This window comes from Cavia porcellus, unplaced genomic scaffold (assembly GCF_034190915.1).
Source record: "Cavia porcellus strain 051 isolate PalLab524CR breed Dunkin Hartley unplaced genomic scaffold, mCavPor4.1 scaffold_32, whole genome shotgun sequence".
Lineage (NCBI taxonomy): Eukaryota > Metazoa > Chordata > Mammalia > Rodentia > Caviidae > Cavia > Cavia porcellus.
The window spans coordinates 43,245,637-43,269,476 of NW_026947515.1; positions in this window are offsets into that span (position 1 = coordinate 43,245,637).

The window sequence follows — 23,840 nt, forward strand, 5'->3', positions numbered from 1 at the left end:
TCTTCGTTTTGTTTATTCCATAGAGAAGCTATTTCTCTTCCTCATGGAGAAATAAATTATTTACTTAATTTATTTTTCATTAGCATATGTTGATAGTACTGGTTGGTTACATTCATTGTGCCAAGTAGGTGCATGTACATAACGTGCGAACAGAACTGAGTACAATTTCTTAAGTATGATTCGGATCCCGTTTTTAGCTTTTCAAGAGTCGTGCACTACGGATTCCCTTTAAATCTCTTCAGTGTCCAGTCTCTGGATCAACTCTATCCATTGTTTCAACTTGTAAATATTTTTTCAAATGTGCTTTCTATACATACATAGTTATGCTGGTCAACCTTACACAAGCAGAAAATCCTGTCCTTTGGGACAACACAAATGAACTCAGTGGGCATTTCACTAAAGAAACAAGACACACAGAAAAATAAATATCAAATGAACTCACTCAGATGTGAGGTGCAAAGGGTTGAACACAGAAGCAGAGAATAGAATAGTGAGTACCAATGGTTTATGGACCATAGAATTGGAGAGATGCTGGTTAGGAAGAATAATTTTAAAGGTTTTCTTGTACAATGTGGTTGATACAGTTAATGATAATGTATTATTTTTTGAAAACCCTGAGAGAGGATACTTGTTTATATTCCCTTTATTTTCCCCCTTATTTTAGGGGGAAAACTTAATTCATTTTCTCCTTTTGTTGTAAATTTGTGGTTTATGAATGCAAGAATTTGTTTCTGGATATTGATTTAGTTGTCTATCTCACCGCCAATACTGTACGGTCTTTATAAGTGTAGTTTTATAACCAATCTTAAAAGAAAGTAGTGTTAGTCCTCTGACTTTGCTAAGCTTGTTTTAGGTATTGAAAGTTTTCAGCATTTCTATTGAATTTTAGAGGTTGTTTGTCATTCTTATAAAAACATCACCTGGGATTTTATTTGGAGGTTGGATAAATTTATAGATAAATTTGCGGAGAAGTGACATTTTAAATTAAGTCTTCAGAACCAGGAACATAATATGACTCTATTTTTCAGAACTCTTAAAATAGTTCAACAATATTTCACAGTTTTCAATGTAAAAAAAATTGTTCATATTTTGTCATTTGTCACTAAGAATTTCATATTTTATGCTGATATTTTAAACAAGGTGTTTTAAATTTCAGTTTTGATTTTTCCTTAATAATACATAGAAACATGAGTGAATTTTGTTTATTGACTTGATACCTCATAAACCTGATAAACATATATATTAGTTTTTTAAATATATGCATTAGTGAAGATTGACTTCTTTATTATGATATACAAGTTGTTGTTTTCTTTGTCTTTATTATACTGGTTGAAACTTTCAGTAAATATAGTAAATAGTGAATAGAAATGTGAGAGTGAATATCTTCCCCTATTCCTTATTTTAGGGGGAAAACATTTAATCTTTTGTAATCCACTATGATATTAAATTATGTTATACATTTCTCTTGTCTTCTTTTGGATTGTGCATTTTTATACTCAATTTTATCAAATCTATTGCTTCATTATCTGTCACTTTTTATTTTGTCTTCCAGTGTAACTTTGAGGCTTCTATTATGAACTTTAATCTTATTTCAAGGTGTTATCATGTCACATATTATTGCATACATAGTTTAGGAACCTAATAACAGTGAGCTCCCCTTTTTCCTCTCTGAACCTCTGTGGTATTATTGTCAAACAGTTTATTTCCTAATATTATAGGCTTTTAAAATTTCCTAATACTACATGCTTTTTAAACAATCACCCTTAAAGATATGTAAATAGTAAATTTAAAAATCTTTATTTACACAGTTACTATTTCCAGGGCTCTTTATCCCCTCTGCAAAGATTTCTCTATCTTTGTACTAATGATATTTGAGTCTACACAAATCTGTTCTAGGGGCCGTGTCATGCATTTTAAGATGTTTAGCGGCACCTCTGGATTCTACTAATCACATGTCAGGAAGAGACCCTCTGCCCTTAGCTATGACACTAACTTCCTGATCTTCTTTTTGTTCCCAAGTCTCCTCTACTCTACAGGATTTAGAGTATGATCATACTACAATACATTTGCACAGGTGTGACATTTAAGAATCAATCTTGATACTACCCTCTCCTTCCTCTTTGATATCTAATTTATCATCAAACTGCATTAGTTTTCCCTCCAATATCTCCATCTTATTATTTACTTCCACTTTATTAATGCAAATTATCATAATTTCTTACTTACACTTGTACAGTAAATTTCTAAATTGGTTCTGTATCTTTTTGCTTCTCTGCAATGGGCTGTTCACTTTGTGGCTAATCTATCTCCTAAATACGAATCATACAGGTCTCCTCTTCCCCAGTATATAACCTAAATGGCATATAACCAATTTAAGCATATATAGATGTAAGCCTAGCAAGCACTAATATTTGGATAACTAAGAAATATAGTACGTGGAATGCAAACTCAAATCTAATGCCTTAAATATAGAAATAATTTTGTGTACTTAAGCATCAATTCCAAATGAGAAGGAACAGTGAATTTTCAGGAGATAAAAAGGAGAAAATAATAGATATGGGAACAGTTTGTGTCATAGACATAAAAATAACTATCAGGAGTTTCCTGTAAATTTATACAGTTAAACTTTGTATTTATTTGCTATCTTCTGCAGCTGTGTACATTTCCTGTTAATTACAGGCATGCAGTAAATGAAAGTTTATGGAGAAGAACGTTTAGCAAATATTTGCTGTATAATTATGATCTTCGTTAAGTATTGAACCATGTTGTTAGTGTCTCCGGGGTCAGGAAAGAAATAGGACATTGTCCCAATTCTCAAGAATCTATTTTCCTCACTCATTTGCATATCTTATCCAACTCTTTCTTTGCCAAGCAATTCCATTATTTTTCCTGTTTTCACTAACATTTTTGGACATGGCTGTATTGTCCGTTGCTCAAAGCTGATGGAAAATTAAAAAAAAAAAATCCAAAATATACTCAAATCACATCCCAAATAAGGAAGATAAATGACTTACAGAAGTTAGAGAAATTTCAAGCCTTTTAAAAATAAAGAATAAGAAAACACACTACCTGAAATCACACCACTTGAAATCTGTCTCTGTGAGTGGAAACCACAAAACTTTGCAAGTTTACACCCTTGATTAAATCCTTGAGGAAAGTGGGACACCAAAAATGGATACAGAACACAAAATAGAGGCGCCTGGAAAGATTAAAGAAGGTGTGTTCAGGTGGTAGAATCAGATAAAAGGATTTCCTATAAGATGTCCTTCTGTAACTATAAAAGTGGCATTGTTCCTGTTGATAAATATGGGTTTTCCATTTGGAGAACATTCACCACTGTTTTAAAAAGAGGAGGTAACGATTACAATCTGGTAACAAGAATGCTGGCATTTGAAAGCCTTGGTCCAATTCATCTTGTTACAAAAAACATCAGTCTTTTAAACTTGACTTCACAAATTAAAAAAGGCTTCTTAGGCTGTGTTTCAATCAGGTGGCCGCTAGCGTGTGTTCATGTCCTCCATGAAGTTCAAGGTGTCAGAAATTCAGTTTTCAGATGAGAGGAGTCTTTAGGGAACACTGTTTACTTTAGACTTTTTAACCCATTGGAGCCTTTTTTCCGGCAAAATCTTTTATGGGAAACCAGTGTTTAAAGGAAAAGGACCAAGCAACAGATACGGAGAAGGGGATGTTGACAATTGTCTTAGTTACTTTTTACTGGTTGCTGAGACAAAATACCTGATGCCAAAAGTTGGGAAAGGAAAAGTTTATTTTTTACAGGTTTTGGAGGTTTCAGTCCACACTCAGGTGGCTCCAAGGCAGGGTGGCATGGTGGGTCTGCAGTTCATGGCAGCTGCAAACTTTAAGGAGAAAACAGGCAAAAGAGCCAGACACACCTTCTTCCTGCCATTACATCATATCCTGGCTCCACCCCTAGGCCAGTGCAGCACTCACACCCCCAATGCAAGCACTAGACAATGAACCAATCACAAATGCACGATGCAAATGCATGAGGCTGGGGGCCACCAACATAAACCATGACAAACGGTGAACCACTCCACTCTCTTGTGCCTTCCAGTCCTGAGTTGGAATCTAAAAGACAGCGAAGGATTCCAAAGTTCCTTGGAACACAGTTCAACAACTTCTGACTTAGCACATTTATTTCTGTTTCAAAATGAGTAAACAGGCCCAGAAGGTAACAATGACTTGGTCAACTGCTGTTTCATGGAGAGAGACGGACCAAACAGATTATGACACCCCAGGATATGGGAGATGATTAAACTCACTCATCTAGGGCTTTGCTTTTGACCCCTGCCAGCATTCAGTAGATCCAGAAAGTTACTTCTGGGGGACAACGTTGTGGGAGGTCCCTTTTGTAGGACCAAGGAGGAGGAGTCCCGGAATAATTCAAGTGGCTGATGCAAAGGCATCTAGCTTTGACAACCAATGCTGAGCTCTAAAAGAGAGTTCTCAAATCAGGATGTTGCCATAAAATAAGGGTGTGGTAGGTTCCTGACTTGCAAAGAAGTTCTGTGTCAGGAGAACGTTTGGAAGACAGGTTTGGTTTGTTTGTCTGTCTGACAGCATGAGTCTTAAACACCTTTCACACAAATGCACAACGTGTATTGCTTTGGGCTTCTTAGCAGTGCCCTCTTGCTTGCAGACATCCTGGGCTCTGATTGAACACTGCTCTGCTGCACTCTGTAACACTGTACAGTGAACACACAGCTGCACAGCTGTGACAATGTCCAGCAGACACGTGAGCTACCGCTACCTCTGTAATTTGTTTGTGTCTGCAAACATTCAGAATGTAAGGTCCATTTGTATCTGTGAAAAGTCTGTAACTAGAATGTTTGCAAGTCGGGATTTACTGTAGACATGCCAGTACATCAGATTTTATAGAAGGTAAATACTCTAATAAATAATATCCTTTAATAATTACTTTCTGAATATATGAAGAAGCTCCCAAAAGGTATAGCCAATGAGCCTACCAATGAGGCCATGAGCAGCATTATATGTGTATCCAGGGAGACTCCAAGCTACAAGCAAAAGCAATGTTGAAACTTTGAATTAATTAACACTACTTAACTCCCAACATCTGACCCCTTTAGCATCCTTTAGAGTGATTTAACCACTATGAAGTTATGGCTGTCTCTATCACGTATCACTTCTTTATCTCCAGGGACTGAAGTAACCACCTTCTAGCTTCTGACAAATGGGCCATGAAGTCCTCAAAGATGTAAATAGTATCTCTTGTGGTCTGGCCTCTCTTGTGTCTGTAGTCACTTGCATGTGGCACATGTGATAAACGTTGCATTCAGAATGTGCCATGGGGTCTTGATTGGAAAATAACTTCTCAGAAAGTGCTAAATTGAATGGTAGGAAGAATGTGGTAATTATGGGAAGAACACTGATCTAGTGGATCATACTGCAAAACTACCTACTTGGGGACCATTGTAACTCCTGGGCTTTGGATTTTTCCACTGTGAAATTAGGAAGACAGTTGAAGCCCTTTCCAGGGTCACTTCCAGTCCGAACCTACGTCTTCCATGTTTGCCTCAAAAATGGCTATTGTTACATGTATGGAGTGTTCAGTGAACCCATGCTAGTCTCATCACAGTTCCTTGCAAGGAGGAAGGTCAAACCTACTTTACAGATCAAGGAACCTGGAGACAGAGAGACTAAGTAATTTGTACTAGTTCACACAATCAGTGTGGGATACAATTGGGGTTCAAAGTTGGATTTGTAGGTTCTTTCTCTAAACCATGCTGCCCTGAATTTAGGAAGGAAACAGAAAGGGACAGGGAAGACTAGGGTGAGGATGGAATCTTACAAATGATTTCTGGCTCACTCTCTTTCCACCTGTTTAGCTTGAAACTGTGGCCTGTAAACCTCCAACCTCTGCTTGAATCATTCCTAGGGGCAGAAATCCTTTTTACATAACACACATTGAGACCAGCTCTAATTGCGAAAACTTTCTTCCTGAAATCTAGCCTCTATTATCTTTTACTTCTGAGTCTTTATTCTGTTCCATTTAAAATGGAAACCAGGCTTAAAGGATTTCTGAGCAGACAGAAGTTTTAGAAGTGGCCTAAATTTTGCTTGATTTCCAAATATAAGCTAAACTTGAGGCTCTAAATCTAACAAGAACTAGAGGTGCACATGAATTTGCACAAGCCAATTGAATTTCTGTTTAAATTTTAAAAATAGGATCTACAGAGAAATACTAGAAAACAATGTAACTAAATCACTGGGGATCCCTTCATAGCTATTTTAAAATCTACATTCTAGCTGGGAAAATAGCTTAATGGCACAGTGCCTGCCTGGTAAGCACAAGACCATGAGTTCAATTCCCTGTATCAAAAATAAAATTCTACATTTCATCATTAACTATAGTCATTGTACTAGATGATAGAGCATCAGAACTTAGTACCTCTATCTAACTGTAACTTGTACTTTCTGGCTGGTCTCTCCATGTTCTCTTTCTTGTCCCTTCTTAGTCTTTGAGAACTTCAGTTCTACTGTGTTAATCACCCAGGCCAAATCATTACCCAATAAGTGGGGTTTGCTTGTTCATGTGTGATGTTACAGATAGACAGAAGTACAAAATCTCTTAAATCAATCAGCCAAGGATACCAAGAGATCTACTCTATTTGGTTAAATCTGCTTAGAATGACTGTGTAAATCTTGGTATTAGGTTGGTATAGTAGACGTTATTTAGGGTCACATGCAAGGCGATTTAGCGCATAACTTTGGACAGGTCTTTCACTTTCTTGATTGATGTTCACTTCAGGGTGTTGAATATGAAGATGGCAATATTGGTTTTGGTGTAGGGAGGTCTGGGTGAATATTCCTACAGAAAAAGAAAACAAAGTAGCTACAGAAGCTCTTAATAACTTCTCAGCACATCATGTACAAAAGCTTGGTCTTATTTTTCCCTGTGATGAGCCCAGAACTGATTCTTCTACAGGTTTAATATGGCCTTGAGTATTGAACTATGGATCAGAAAAAAAGTTCATTTATTTAGTGGTTGGTTTATTTATTTATTTATCAGTACCAGGGATGGAACTCAGGACCACGCACTTGCCAGGCAGGCACTTATGCTGCTGAGCTAAATCTGCAGGTCCAATAAGTCATGTAAATATCAAATTAGCATGGATTTTAGATTTGATTATTCACATTTTATTTTTATTTTTTTGTTTTTTCTAGTGTTAGGGATCGAACTCACAATCTCACGCTTGCCAGACAGGCGCTTATGCTGCTGAGCTAAATCCCCAGCCCAGGTTACTTTATTAGCATATCTTCAGTGAGAACCATGTGTTTGGAGGATACTGTGCTTCAGGAAACAAAGGCATACATTACTCCCTACATGTTAAACAGTCTGTGAGTGTCATAGCCAATCCAGGAACCTTAAACTGAGTGTGTGGAGACTTGATGTTTAGCTCTGGCTCTGAAAGTAATGTGTAACCTTAATGTCACCTGCTAAAAGAAGGATTTATCTATGGAGTGTTAGATTCTTCCTAGTTTAAATTGGTGTTGGTGTTAATAATTCATATGTATTAACTTATCCAGGCATGATGCTGGCTATTTGGCATAAATTTTTATATAATTTTCTCATTAACCCTACGTAGGACTCTTTTTAAAACTTTACTGAGATATAGATGACAAATACAATATTTCTATATTTAAGGTGTACAATGTTTCGGTGTATGTAATACTGTGAAGTAATTACCACAATCGATATACCTATTGTCTTATATAGCTACTATTTTTTCTGGATTGTGACAAAAATACTTAAGTCTTTCTCTCTTAACAAATTTCAAATACATAGTGCAATATTGTTAACGATAGTCACCATGCTGTACTTCAGATCTCCAGAAGTAATCATTAGGCATAAGTGAAACTTTGCAGGCCTTGACCCCAAATCTCTCCTTTCCCCACCTCCCAAGCCCCTCCCACCACCATGCTACTTTCTATTCTGCAAGCTTGACTCTTTTAGATCCTACATGCAAGTGCAATCATGTGGTATTTGTCTTTCTGTGTCTGTTTTATTTCACTTAGCATAATGATACTCTGGTTTCCTCCATGTGGCACCATCAAACATATCTTTTCTTATTTCTACTTAAGCAATATAGAAATCCTGGGTAAAAGAAATTAATGCATGATGAAGAAATAAATATTGCCCCATCTCCCCTCATCCCAGACCCAAATTCAAGTCTCCCTGACTCAAGATCTCATAAGCTAGAATCTTTATGGCTGCCACTCAAAAGACAGCTGGATCTGGGATGTCACCTTGAAGTCTGGGGCAGTGGAGGAGGCAAGCTTGATACAGGAGATGCAGGGAAGAGATGGAGAGGTTTAGATTATCCCACAAGAGGAGAAGGCATTGCATAAGCAAAAATAGTGTCTTCTTAGTTCGATGATCAAAAGAACCTTTTTTGCAGAAGCGAAATACATCCAACACACTCTGTTTACTCCATGAACATATTATAAATAAACAAGTTCATGAAGTAACAGGTGGAAAGACGTATGAGGGGTATAGAACCTTAACCTTGAGCTTAGCAGAAGCAGCCAGACCATTTGCACAACTATGTTAGACAAGAGCATCAATATAGAAAGGAAACAGATTTTTCATGTCCAAAACTGCTGGGAGACTTTGATTCCATCATGCTGATGATTCCAACTTGTCCATCTTTGCTCCAGGGGAATTTAAACCTGGATTCTTTCTTACTATGAGTGCAGCTGTCACTCTACAGCATCAAATCCTTCTTCATGAATGAAAATGATTGACAGTGTGGGAATGGGCACAACTCTACTGTGAACAGTCCCTTCTTCCTTTCCAAGGAGCTGGTTGGGATCCATCCAAGTGATTAGTCACATCTCTGTGGGTGGCCATTAGACCCCTCCACGGGGCACAGGTGTTTCCCAGACACTAGTGTGTGATGTGTGGGGTAGAAAGGGGGATGTTGCAGAACATCTTTGAAATGAGCAGACCTGAAAGATCACAGGTCTCAGAGAATACAGAGCAAGGATGTTAGTGAAACTCATCATAGTGCTGAGACTCTTCAATGCTAGTTCTTTTGTGGGGTTGCTTGTTACCTACGGGTCACTTTAACCATCTGGTTCACATCAGGTGAATTCCAGGAGAGAGAAAGATGAACTGTGTCTTCACCTTCCAGGTGAGTGAGTGAAGTGCCCATTAGATGGAACCCAAAGTGTCATTGGCATGGGTTCAGAGGTTCTGGGCTATCTGTGCAGGACAAACCTGCCCAGGGAGTCTGCACTGAAGTCAAGCCAGGAGAGGGCCACGTTGACCATGAGTGGGAATCACACCTGACCCGGTCAGCTGTGTGCATTCTTCTCCAGTTTCTGCGTTTGGGTTTCCCCTAAAGGCAGAGCAGGAGAGAGCATGAGTAGAGAGTTGGAGAGGAGTTTAACCTGTAAGCTAAGATCTATTGCTTTTAGTGCTGCATGCTAAAAGAAAAAAATATGATCCTTGACATAGTAGGCTTTTTATAGCTTTTGTGAATTTTTTCATCTAAGGGTAAATATGATACATATTCACTGAAGAAAACTAAGAAATGCATAGGTAAATAAATAAAAAGTTATCTACAATCCCACTTCTGAGACCTAATAACAGTTAACACTTTGAGAGCATCTCCTTATAGTCATGTATAAAAGTGTTCATACAATTGCACACATATGTATGCATCAGTACATATATTCCATGTTTTACAAGACTAGGATTATATTGTGTATTTTCTATGGCTTTTTCCATGTCTCTTATTCTGTTTTCATTTTCCCATGCTATTAAACATTCCTCAGAATCAATAGTTTTAAAAGACTGTGATATCAATACCGTTTTCATGCACCTGTGCATTCAGGATATCTACTAGAATCCATTATAAGTGCCTTGGTCACACTATCCTTGCACTGTCATCTTTACACACATATTTGGTTTCCTGAAATAGTCTTTGTCCCAGGAATCTTCTATGACGGGAAATAATTTCCATACACTCCAGCACGACTTGGGTCCTGGCGTTAATGAGGGGGCTTCTTGGATCTGGAGATGACAGTGACTTTTTCATTGAAAATGGAAACCTGTGCAATGTGGAGTGAAAGTCCGTGTTCAGGTGAAGTCTTGAGCTGGTCACTCGGGCAGGCCTGTCCTGTGAAAAGCGAAGGGGTCCTGCCAGCTCCTGGCTGTGCCTTTGGTCTACCTTGCTGGAGTTCAGCGGAGTCTACAGGATCAGCCATCAACAGAAACACGTCCTGACGTACATCTTTTACTCCTCCAATACCACTCCACACCTCTGCAATTCACCCTCCTGCTACAATTGGATGTGTGGGGACGAATCAAAAGAGGTTGTTCTCGTTAGCCCTGCATGGACTGTGGTGTTTAGCTCATGAAAGACAATAAGCACTTTTATTTTTCCCCTTTGCTGACCAGGGCAAGGTCAAACCCTGGGGACTCTGACTTATTCTGCGGAAACAAAACCTCTTGAATCAGAAGAGGGAAGAAGTGGCTGGATATTTCCTGTTCGGAACACTGAATATCGCTGACCTAATCACAGTGTCAAAGGATAGCCCTGTGGACAGGACATTTTAACCAGTGCTGACCCAGTCCCAACCGTGGGAACTCTTCCTACAGGAAGACCTGGTTCCTTTTTTAAGTTTTCTGTGGTTTTCTTCTAATAGTTCTTTGGTAACACTTCTATTTATTTTTCATTTTTTTGGTTTTCTTTTGAGTACTGGAGTTCTTTAATTAATCCGCCTTGCCTCCCCTCTCCGGTTTCTTCTCCTCCTTTCTCTCTTTTCTTTTTTTTTTTTTCTATATTTTCTGTAGCTTCCTCAAATCTGTGCATACATTCCCTATTGACTGTCGAGTTTCACTTGTACTTTATGGAAATGCTTTCTTGTTCTCCTGTTCTTTCATTTTGATTACATTCTATTCCTGTTATAAGTCTTACTGCACTATTTCTAAGGCAACTAACTAGGACACTTTTTTTTCCCAAAAGTTCTCCTCTGTTTTGGACAGTTAGAGGTGGTTTTCCGTTTGTGTGTCTGGCACACTCTGTTATACTGTGTGTGTTCTGGAGCTGCCTGGTAGAGCTCTGTGTCTGTTCATGCTTGGAAATGAAGGAGTTTCATGACTGCGGCAGGCCTACCCAGTGGTCAAGTTTTTCTTTTGTGTAAATAGTCAGGATTCTGTGGAAGTCAGAAAATATAATACTCTGGAAGCCCCAATACTCAGTTTAATGGCCCCCACTTTCCTGGGAACTAGTTTAATGTTTAGAGAAAAATCGTGAAAATATTTAGTGTAAGACTGAATGGTTGAGTATTTGCTAACCTTCAAGAAAATGCAGAAGGATGTGTCTGTCCGCTTAGTGTAGATCTTTATGACAGTTCCCCACTTTGGTCATTTATGTCTTCTTGAACTCCTCCCGCCCTACTCGGCCTGCTAGAACTTCTCTCCTACAGCCCCTGCATCTGCATCGTGGGCTGTGAAACCATCTTCTTTGAGTCATCTATTGGTACACCTCCATCTGCTTCTGATTTAATTTTAATATTTTACAATTACGAACCTTAAAATATACAAAAATCATTAGGACACCCGGGTACCCAGCACATAAGCTCAACATGTGTTAACATTTGCCCCCAGATTCTGTTACTTTCCATTGTTTAAAAATTGGTTCAAATCTTTCGCCTACTGGTACCCCCTATTCTGTTTCCTTCTCTGTTATGTGGTTGCAATTTTAAGCAACAAACAAACATAAAGAAAAGACCTTTCATGACTACTGGCTTCAAAAGAGAAGAGAAGCAAATACACGTCCCTTGATCGCCATCTTGAATTGACGGTCCAGTCACATTTTACTGTAGGAATTTAAAAGACAGCTCTAGGCTGGTTCTACCCATTCCCTTTGAACTTGAACTCAGTGGAATAGGAATCCCAGTCATCCTTTCCCCATAGTTTCACTTTCCATGATTTTAGTTACTCACAAGCAATTTAGGTGGGAGACTATGAAATGAAAAATTCCAGAAACAAGCCACTCATAAATTGTAAATTGCATGCTAGTCTGAATAAAGAGAAAACCAACCGAATGGGAGAATGCATTTTCTGCCTTTTCATCTGGCAGATAGTTAGTATGTAGAATATATATGAAATTAAAAGAAAACCTTTCAAAGGAAAAAGCAAGTAATTCAATTTAAAAATGGGCAAGCCACCTGACTAGACACTCTTGAAAGAAGAAATACAGTCAACCAACCCATGAAAGAGGTCACCAGGGAATGCATCAAATTACTATACAATGGGAGCCCCTCTCATCCCTCTTAGAATGGCCATTATTTAAAAAAACAACAGCCACCAAATAAATTCTCTCAAGGAGGTAGAGAAGAAGCAATTCTTATACTCTTGGTGGAAATAAAAATCAGCATAACCATTATGGAAAACAGTATGGATGTATCTTAAAAAACTAAAAATAGATCTATCATATTATCCAGCATATATCCACACATCCAAGGAAAATGAAATCAGCCTACAAAAAGCTATCTGCATATCCTTGTAGATACTATTCACAAAAGGTAAGATGTGGAGTCAGTCTTCATACCTATCAACAACGGATGAATAAATAAATATACGAATACATACACATTTCAATCATAAAGAGCAAAATCCTGGCATTCACAGTAAGACACAGAGAACCAGAAGACATTATTTTCAATGAGATAAGCCTGACACAGAAATAAAAGCTATATATTCTCTTTCATAAATAGGTGCTAAAATACATCCAGAAAAGAGAGAGAGGAGAGAAAGGATAGTTGGATTTTATCTGTGCATGCCTACAAATATTATACTGAGCCTGATTCATATGCATAACTAATGCGTAAATAAGTATATTTTTAAAGTGAATACTTTCTTGCCACACAGCAAACTGGTCTCTGAATTTCTGCCTTCCCATTGGCTCCTGCACAGTGAGGCTTAACTACATGTTCTACAAAGGCTTTTAGAGAATCTTCTCCTCTAAAAGCTTTTCCCTTTTGTAGAGGTTGACAGGTAGAGAGCCGCTGTAAATGACCCTATGCACTATTACTGGAGCTGAAGTCCCCAGTGGAGATAACACTTCCTTTCTTCTTTACTGTGCTTCATGTCAACTGTATCTTTTTCCAGGAAAACATATTGCTTTTAAAAATATTTTTATAATTAGAATAAGCCATGTCTTATTTATTACAGATATTTTAGTAAGAGAGATTCCACAAAATATCCTTGAGTTCTAGGACTCTATTCTGTGCTTACTATCCTGTGTTTTTGGTTCATAAAGATTCAGGAAGCTTTCAGCAGGATTAGTTTGTGCATGGGTGGTGGAAGGGCCCTTGTAGTACAATATATATTTCTTTGCAATACTGGACATTGAACCCAACTTCGATGTTTTTAAAGTTTTGAGATGGCGGTCTCTGTTTGGATTGAATGCCTTTTATATTGATAACTGGCTGCCATCCTGAGGTCTTCTTTCTCTGTTATCCTGAAGAGTCCCTTCTTCACCTTTCTGAATTTAATACTCTACTTCCTAAATTCATACCTTCTTCTTTATTGTTCTGTTGCCCAGTGTGAATGGCCTCTATCCTCTAGTGTCTTCCTGAGAAATAGTACATGGAAATAGTATATGGAAAATAACATTTTTTTTTTTTGAGAATTGAAATCTACGAAAGGGCTTTATTCTACCCTCAAATTGGAGAATTTGGAAAAACTAAAAGTCTGTAGTTTTCATAAAGATTCCTCAGACTAGGACTGGGGGTTTAGTTCAGAAGCACAGTCTCCTGCTTGGCAAGAACGAGGTCATGAGTTTGATACCCAGTACAAAAAATAATTACTCAGACACATTTCTCAGTGCATATTATTGTGGTCTGGAGACATTAATACACGTCATCAACAAAAATATTTTGAAGATAAGATAGTTCAATAAATATTGCATCTAAGAGTTAAACTGGTTCCTCTTCTAATTTCTCAAAGCTTTTGGTGAATTAATGTGTATTTTGATTCTCTGTGAGCGTCAATGCCTTGTGTGATATTTTGAAGCCTTATTTAATCATGGAAACTTTTCTTCCCTTTGCATAATAATTAAATAATATTTTGCAGAAGAAACATTCAGAAACGTGATAAAAGAATTGTGAACATGAGCCCCCTGGTTTAAGATCTGTAAAAAATAATCATCTCCTGCGACCCCTCCCCAGTCCTTTGGTCCCTGCCTGGAAACTAGCTCTAAAAATTCTTTACTTCCTACTGATAGCGATTTTTAGAAAAGAGATGTACAGAGACAGGAGGGAACTAGCAAACTGAGAGTGAGTGTCCAACAGAGGGACCAGAATGGAAGAATTTAGTGTGTATAAAATGCTTAATATGAAGTATCTGAAAATAATAGCCATAGTCTTTCTGCAGTTTCTAGTGTGGGATTAATTCTCCAGTAAGTCTTCTTTTCTGTCTTGGGAAGGAAGATGTGCACACTTAAAAAAAAATGCATCAAATCCTTTGAGGAAAGTGCTTTTCTCCTTCTAAGGCCATGTGACAGGGAATGCAGACCCCATCCTCTGGCTGATATGACATAGTTCTGGCTGATAAGGGTCAGCTTTAGGAATTTGGCAAGAATTTTGAGGGTACATTACATTTTTAGGTTGATTGCTAGCTGTATGGACAATGATGACTAGGCTTACCAGTGACCTTTTCTGTCACCTTTTTGGGAGCAATCTTCTAAAAATTTGGCTTACCAACACAGAAGGCCTTTTCTCTTTCAGTGATACGAACAGAGCTGAAGGCTTTGGCTATGCCCTGTAAGTGCTCTACTCTTGAGCTACACCCTGCCACCATTTCCTGACCAACAGAAGGGAATCAGAATTAAAATACAGAAGTTCAAAAATTTCTGGAGTTGTCCTTTGAAAATCCACATCAGTGTGACCCCATTTACCAGTTCCACTTTTGAATATTTCAGTTTTTGAGCCAATACATTCATTTTAAGATTTAAGTTAATTTAAGTTGACATTCTGTCTTTTTCAACAAAAAGACTCTAGACCAATGGAGTTACTTTGCCTTAACAACATTTATCCTATCAGCAGTTGACTTTGTGTTAAGCAGATGGTTATCCACAACATGTGTGGGCCTCATCCAATCAGCTGAAGGCCTTAAGAGCAAAGAACTGAGGCTTCTTGAGTGTTGTAGTCAGGAATTGCAAGAAGAACAATTATACACAGGCCACGTAATTTATAGTATTATTTATAATGGTCACCCAAGGAGTCAAATACAAAAAAAGTGCAGGAAATCTGTCCGCAACACTAAAGATCCAGAAAATCCAGATGAGGGCCTGGATCCCATGGCAATACCCTGTATGAGTTCAGCCAAAAACCTTGAGCCCAGGACAGTGACTCATGCAAGTCTATTTCATGGATCTGTGCTGGGAAGGCCCCAAGTCCAGTGGTAGAAGCTAGAAAGTCTATGCCAGCAGGGGAAGGAGCTGTGGCAGTAGGGTTTTTCAGTAGAGCCAAGAAGTGATGCTCAAAACGAGGACCAGGGCTCTCCTGAAAAGTACCATAGCCATCCTCAGTGACAGTGAGGTCCTGAGCTCCTCTGATGATGAGAGCACTGAGTTCATCTCAGGAAGCCAGTGTAACAAACTTCTCCTGGAGATTAAACAGCACACAGCATCCCCTCTGGACCCAGGAAGTGATGACAAGCTCCTCCAGGAGAACCAACAGCTCCAAAAGAACCAACAACCTCAAACAACAACCTCACTTAGGAGAACCCACAAGGCTGCATTTTCTGTCCAGGTCTCTTTTTATGCCGGTAACAGTCCTCAGTTGGGCCATCTATGACAATTCAGCTCAGCTGGTGTTTAAGCTGACAACCAGCTACCAATCCACTACAATGAGGAAAAATAAATTTTCCTCACCACTAATGCATAGAATTCTAAAATTACTAGTCAGGGGGCAGAGAAGTCACATAATTTAGCCAATATCACACAACTGGCAAATCATGCGACCTGTACCCTAAATTGAGTCTGTTTGAGGTGGGAGCACCACAGTGCAACTCTGAAACTGAAACACAAGTCAGAAATTTCTCATGCCTTTGAGGGGCCTGTGGACTATTCCAGGGAGGTATGCATGGAAATAAGTATAATTTACAGGACAGGGACTGAAAAGATAAATTTAAGTCCTATGGAATTTTGGAGGGAAGAGAAATTAGTGCTGGCTCCTGTGGGCTATTAAGGCTTAGTGGGTAGTAGGTTCAGTCGGGGCTTTAAAGGATGGTTGGAATTGGATCCATGGAGCTGAAAGAGTTTTCTAGATCAGCATCATCAAGTAGAAATACACTGTGAGCTACACAGGACAGTCAGAATTCTAAAGTTATTAGTCCTCAAATTCAAAAGTAAAAGGAAACAAGAAAATTAAATTTAATCACATTATTCAATTCAATATATCTGAAACATTATCAGTTCAAAATACAATCTATATAGTATTGTGAATAACGTATTTTCACATTCTTTTTGCATCATACTATCAAAATTTTAGGGTAAACCTCAATTTAGCAGGTAAATAATAGGAAAGCCCTATAAATGTGATATTTGGCATTCTTTTATTCTAATAAATCTTTGACATCTTGTGTTCAGTTGCCTTTGAATTGCTAATATCAATTGGGATTCATCAAAGTGTAGTCGTAGTTTTGTACAAATAACTCCAGACAGCAAATGAAACAGCACAGAGCCAGGAAGTCCTGGGTGTATACTGAGAACTGAGAGGAAATGGTGAGCCTGGAGTAGGCCATGTCCAGAGGACAGCCGGGAGTCACGTGGTGGAAAGGTGAGTGGGGCCGTACTGTGTAGACAACATGTTTATATCTTAGTAGCAATTACTGAGGGGCCACCATCATTGACTTGGGGAGGGAAGAAAGCTTTTATGTTGTGTAACAGCAAGCAGAAACACCAAAATAACACCAAGGATTCGGAGGCAGATTTCTTTATGTCTGATTGGGATCATTCCCAAAATATCAGGCTCTGATCTCTGGTGGTCTAGGGCTTCTATTGGACAAGCAGGTGGGATACACAGAGGCAGAATGGCTTGTTAATTGAGGTTTGGTTTCTACAATGTGCATCATGGTGACCAGGCAAGCATCATAGTGGTCAGCTGTTTCTATGAGACTAGAAGCAACAGGAACTGGAACAGGAACTGTTACCTGGACAACTAAGAACATGAAGAATACTGGCTGCGGGGAGGAGCATTTTCTGTTACAGCTGAGAGCAAGTAAAATGCTTCACAGTTAGGGAGACCAGCTGGAAAGCAAGGGTAGTCGTTCTATGCAAAGGTAAAGAACTTGAATTGTGATTGGGAATGAAAAGTGTGAAAAATCTTCCTGGCTAAGAGTTGGCAGGCATTGGTCAAACAGAAGCATCTTGGGAGACAGCAAGAGAGGACTCTGAGCTTTCTATCCTGGCTGTCCAGGAGTTATAGTGTGAAACTTACAGCACTTCTAGCAACAGATTACAAGACATTTTGCTTTCTTTCATGCTGGAGATTCAGAATTAATTTTCCAGAGCTTCTTTCCTCTTCATCATTGGGGAAAGATGCTTTGTTTCCCGGCCCCTTTCCAGCAAGAATTTACTATGAAGCCCTTAGAATATCTCTGGGTGAATTCCACCCATCCTTCATCATCAGAACTTCACTTGACCCAGCATCCCACTGAACACCTATAGTACCGAGACCCTTAAAAGCACAACTCCTCTACCCCAGTGGTGTGGCTAGCCAGCACCTGGATCTTGCGGCTCGGCATGTCTAATGATCTGTTGTTGTAGGTTCAGTGTGTCTCTGTCTGCTCTAATGAGCTAACAGTCTGGAGGAGGAGTGGCAGAGATTTACAGCTTTGGCTTGGGAAACTCACCTCACGTCAAGGGAAGGATTAACTGTGCCAGGCATGACTCCAGCCTCAGTGGCCACTGATAACAAGTATCACGGACTATGAAAGCCTTTGGTGATTAGAACCTTGTTTTATCATGAGTGCCTTCCACACCACTGTTTATATTAGACTGTGGCCATCAGAGAGCCTGTGTGGTGTGTGTCAGACAGACTCAATAGGAAGATAATTGAAGAATAAGAGTGTGCAGATAGCTATGGAGTGGGCAGTGGGTGAGAGGGAGTTGAATCATTTCCATGTTTGATTGCTGCATACTTTGTTATCTAGGAAGGAGCTTCTGGAGACTTCTCAGCTTCAAGGACACCGCTTTCCCTAATCTCTTACAATTTCTTCATTAGTTACATTTAGAGCCCTTCTCTTCGGGTCTCCATTTTGTTTTCTTGAATACTCACTTTAAACTTCAAACATATGATCCCTTTCTTCTCTACCATTAACTAATAATTTCCTCTCTTTCTCTGTTCTCCCAGTAATTTTTTCAGCTCCTTTTTTTCTTGGAGTTTATATCTTTTTTACACCTCTATTTGCTGAGCAGACTCTTCTTGTGGGATCTCCATTGTTTAACTTTCATTGTTTCTTCCAATTTCTTGTTTCTATTTATTTTTGAAAATTTTATAATGCCTTTTATATTTTCTCTTTATCATTGTTTTTTTTGATCAAACAAAGAAAAAGAAAAAAAAAGAGGAGTGCAGAAGGATTTTTCTAGGGCAATGGAATTAATATTAGGTTGTTTCCAAAAAACAAAACTGTCCTTGCCAAAGGTGAAAATCTTTAATAGGATCCAAACCATAAGCACAATAGACGTGACTCAAGGAACCAATATTTTTGTCTTTGTCTCTTTTTTCGAAAAATCAGATAGTCAGAAATGAATCAATTCCAAAGGCTGTAAGGCTCAAAATTAAGACTACAAAAAAAAGAAGGCATATTACTTAGATTATCTTGTTGACGTTATCCCTGTCAAACTGCCAGAGGGTTTTTGTTGATCTCTAGGGGACTTTTTATCAAAACTACAAAAACTGTCTGCACAAGCGCACTCAAACTCACGCCCTGAGTCAGCTCCTGTCAAGCCCCGTGGGGCTTAGTCTTCAAAGTGCCTTCTCTCTGCCCCAACCTCAAACACACAGGGGGAGAACTCGTGATGGCCAATTTTTCTTAATAATCCAGTTTTGATCAATAGCTCATATAATCATTCAAAGCCTCCTTTAACCTATTCATACTTGACTTGTAGGTGCTCCTGGGACATTGAGTTCCATATGGAATGAGGTGATTGGCTCCACCTTGATATTTTTAGAGGCATCCACACTTAGGATACTCTAGCAAGGCACGTAGCTTTCAGCCCTAAGAGCCCTCCAGGGACAATTGCCTTGGTACCCTCTGTACAGCATTCTTTCCCCAATATCCCAATATCTCTGGTCACCAGGAAAGGCTGGCCCAATCAGGAATGACACAGCATTCCTCTGTCAATTGACTACAAAATGGAAGAGCATCCCAGAGCTGCATCCTGGTCTCTGTTTCTGCAGCGATGTACATTGGGGGTGTATCCATCTGCCTTTTAGGGAGCAGTGCAAGAGAACCCTGAGGGGTATGTCAAGACCTCTCGCTTTCAATGTTTGCTCTGGACAGAAGATGGTAAGCAAGTTATCTGCACCTCCCTTGCCTCAGTTTCTTATCTGTAAAATGGATACATAGCACCTACCCAAATGACTTCTCAGTGGTTTGTAAGGAATTACTGAGATGGAAAGGTATTCTGAAAATGGTTATGAGTAATGCAAAAGCATTGTGATTACTGTTATCATCATCCTTTGATGGAGGACAGTGTTGGATCCTCTTTCCCTAGGAACCTGAAGTGTTGAAAGCCTGGGGCCTTTCATTTTTATGCTTACTTTGACTCTGGTTCTTGAGCATGTGACATCTCTTGCTTCTTTCTTTTTGGCCATGTATTGACCTAATTCTCAACTTTGGGCTCGAGTAATACATCAATGCTGTATTTCACTGTAGAGCACGGAAATTTGCAATCGTGTCTTAGGCACCCTGGAGCAACAAAGTTTAGATTTCCAAGACAGATCCTGCATACCTGAATGTTCATCCCTGAGCAGGGTGGAGCTCATCTTCACGAGGAGATTCTCAGTGGAGCCTGGAAATAAAGGCTTCAGGGTATCTGCTTCAGCAGAGATGGGGATGAACATGTGTGAGAGAAAATTAGGCACATTGTGCCCTTCTTGACGCTAGGGGCTGTTCAGCTTTTATACATGCTTGTCTTTTTATAAAATGACATTTGAGAAGTTATGCTTTTTATATTACACACTTTATGCATATTAGCTCTTGCTTCTGGTTACAATCTTGTGAGACTGGGAGCACCACGTTTGCAATTTTACAGATGGAAAAACTGAGGTACAGGGAGGGAAAGAAATATCCCAAGTCACCTGGTGGGGGAGATTAGACACCAACATGTTTGTGTCTAACTCCCCAATATATGTCATTAACTAAAAAGAAAGGAAAGATTAGCCATGAGGCTGCCAGAGCTTGGAAGTGATTGTTTTTTTTTTTTTTTTTTTTTTAATTTAAGAGGAAAAAGAGAAAAACACAAAACAAACCAAAGCAGCGTAAGGGTACACGCAATACAGAACTACAAAACAAAACAAAACAAAACAAAACAAAACAAAACAAAACAAAACAAAACAAAACAAAACAAAAAAACATAACAGTAAGAAATCACCTGCTAGTAGATTACACACTATCTTCTTGAAAATAGTTCCTCAAATCACAGTATCAAAGAACACAAGGTGGACATTCAAACAGGGAGACTGCAAACAGCTGTGTTCAATGTTCCAAAAACATTGATAAAGTCAGCTATTTAACACCCCCAAACACACTTGCTGTTATATCCGTTAGAGCTCTTTTTCTTTTTTTTTTCCCTCTCTTTTTTACAACAAAATTTACACATCTTGGATTTTATTACTCCTTAGTGCTTATTACTTTCTTTGGGGGGGGGGAAGAATACAGTCAAATATGGCAAAACAAAGCTGTCAGTCAATACCAAGGATAGACATAGCACATGGTGTAGAACAGAGTACAAGTTTATCAACAATGGTTATCAACGTTGTCCCTTGTTTCCTTAAAAAGAATTGTCTATCTTATTAGATATTATAAAGTTGGACAAAACAGTAGAGAACAAGACCAATAAAACTTAGGCATTGTAAACATTACAGGACTTCCAAAGGAGACAATAGTCAAACCAGAATGGGTATCTTAGTGAATCTTATTGTCTTCAAAGTAGTTGCCTATGTCTTCAAACTTGATACTATCATATAGAATGGAACAGAGTCTAATCAGTCAAAACAAGATCGTGGGAGTACTACAGGACTTCAAAACAAGTTAATAGGAAATCGAAAAGAGTTACTATTTATATATCCTAATTTTTTTGAATTTTTTCTTTAATTAAGACAAACATAAGAAATGACTAAATAATTTTTTTTTGAAACAATAAGGGGGAGATTGAGATAAAACAGGACGTAACAATATAACAATAGAGGTCACAGCATGACTGTTTCAACAACCTAGTACTTCACCACCTTATAACCTGACTTAATAGTAGTTACCATAGTGTCTTTTTCCTTGAAATATTTGGATAAAACTTCATATACTCTAGCTTCAAATATTTTCATATCAAGAAGCCCAGAATAAAGCCTTTCTAATTAATGAGTGAAAACTTTATAAGGCTTCAAGGCCACCTAATGGGGAATCATGATTACCACATATTTTTATATATTTGAATCATTATTTACATTAGGGAAACTATTCGGTATTCACACATGCGAGATTGATTTATTTCACTAATGAGTATGGTCTCAAGCTGCGCCCATTTATTGATAAATATCTCAATGTGATCCTTCTTTATAGCTGAATAATACTCCATTGTATAGAAATACCACAACTTTTTTATCCATTCCTCAGTTGATGGGCACTTGGGTTGTTTCCAAGATCTGGCGATTACAAATTGTGCTGCTATAAACATAGGTGCACATATATCACTGTGGTATGATGCTTTCAGTTCTTCTGGGAATATGCCTAGAAGTGGAATAGCTGGAATAAATGGGATTTCCAGTCCCAACTTTTTGAGAAATCTCCAGACAGATCTCCACAAAGGCTGTACCAGTCTACACTCCCACCAGCAGTGCAGGAGAGTTCCTTTTTCCCCACAGCCTCTCCAGCATTTGTTGTCGGTTTTCTTGATCCTGGCCATTCTTTCAGGAGTGAGATGGTATCTCAGTGTGGTTTTAATTTGCATTTCTCTAATGACCAATGATGATGAGCATTTTTTCATGTATTTATTTGCCATTTGCATTTCTTCATCTGAGAATTGCATATTCATCTCAGATGCCCATTTTTGGATTGGATCTTTGAATTTCGGAGGTCTGAGTTTCTTTAATTCTTTATATGTTTTAGACAAGAGGCCCTTGTCTGAGAGAGAGTTCACTAAAATCTTTTCCCAGTTTGTGGGTTTTCTTTTCACTATGCTGGAGATTTCTTTTGACATGCAGAAACTTTTTAATAAGAAGTGGTCCCAGTTATTGATTCTGGGAAGTATTTCCCGTGCGGTTTGAGTCCTGTTCATGAATTCTTTACCTACTCCTATGTCTCCAAGGTTTCTACCTATTTTGTCTTCCAATAGATTTAGTGTTTCTGTTTTAATATTCAGATCTTTGACCCATTTAGATTTTAATTTAGTACATGGTGATAGACATGGGTCTAGCTTTAGTTTTCGGCAAATGGAGAGCCAGTTTTTCCAGCACCATTTATTAAAGAGACTGTCGTTCTTCCAGTGAACCTGCTTGGCTCCTTTATCAAAAATAAGGTGGTTGAGTGTGTTCGTAGTTGTGGTTGTATCTTCTAATCTATTCCACTGATCTTCAGCTCTGTTTTGATTCCAATACCATGTTGATTTTACTACTGTTGCTTTGTAGTATAACTTCAAGTCAGGGATTGTGATGCCTCCTGCTTTGTCTTTGCTGCTTAGAATTGCCTTTGCGATTCTAGGTCTCTTCTGGTTCCAGATGAAATTTAGGAGTGATTTCTCTAGATCTATAAGGTATGTTGATGGTATTTCTATTGGGATTGCATTGAATCTGTATAACAGTTTTGGGAGAATGGCCATTTTCACAATGTTTGTTCTTCCTATCCATGAGCAAGGGATGTCTTTCCATTTTCTGAGATCATCTTCAATTTCCTTTTTCAGTGTATTATAATTTTCACTGTATAAGTCTTTCACTTCTTTCGTAAGAGTAATTCCTAAATATTTCATTTTTTTGCTTGCTAATGTGAATAGTCCAGTTTCTCTTATTTCCCTCTCTGTAATTTTGTTGTTCGTGTATAGGAATGCTATTGATTTCTGAGTATTGATTTTGTATCCAGCCACATTACTGAATTTATTTATTGTATCTAAGAGTATTTCAATGGAGTTTAGGGGGTCTTCTATGTAGAGTATCATGTCATCTGCAAACAATGATAATTTAACTTCTTCTTTTCCTATCTTTACCCCTTTTATTTCTCTTTCTTGCCTAATTGTTCCGGCTAGTACTTCCAGTACTATATTAAATAGGAGTGGTGATAAAGGACATCCTTGTCTTGTACCCGATTTTAAAGTAAAGGCTTTCAATTTTTGGCCATTTAGTATGATGCTGGCTGTTGGTTTGTCATAAATGGCCTTTATTATATTTAGGTAAAGACCATTTATTCCAATTTTCTGTAAAGTTCTTATCATGAATAAGTGTTGGACCTTATCGAAGGCTTTTTCTGCATCTATAGAGATGATCATGTGATTCTTATTTTTGGCTTTATTGATATGGTGGATTACATTTATTGATTTGCGTATGTTGAACCATCCTTGCATTCCTGG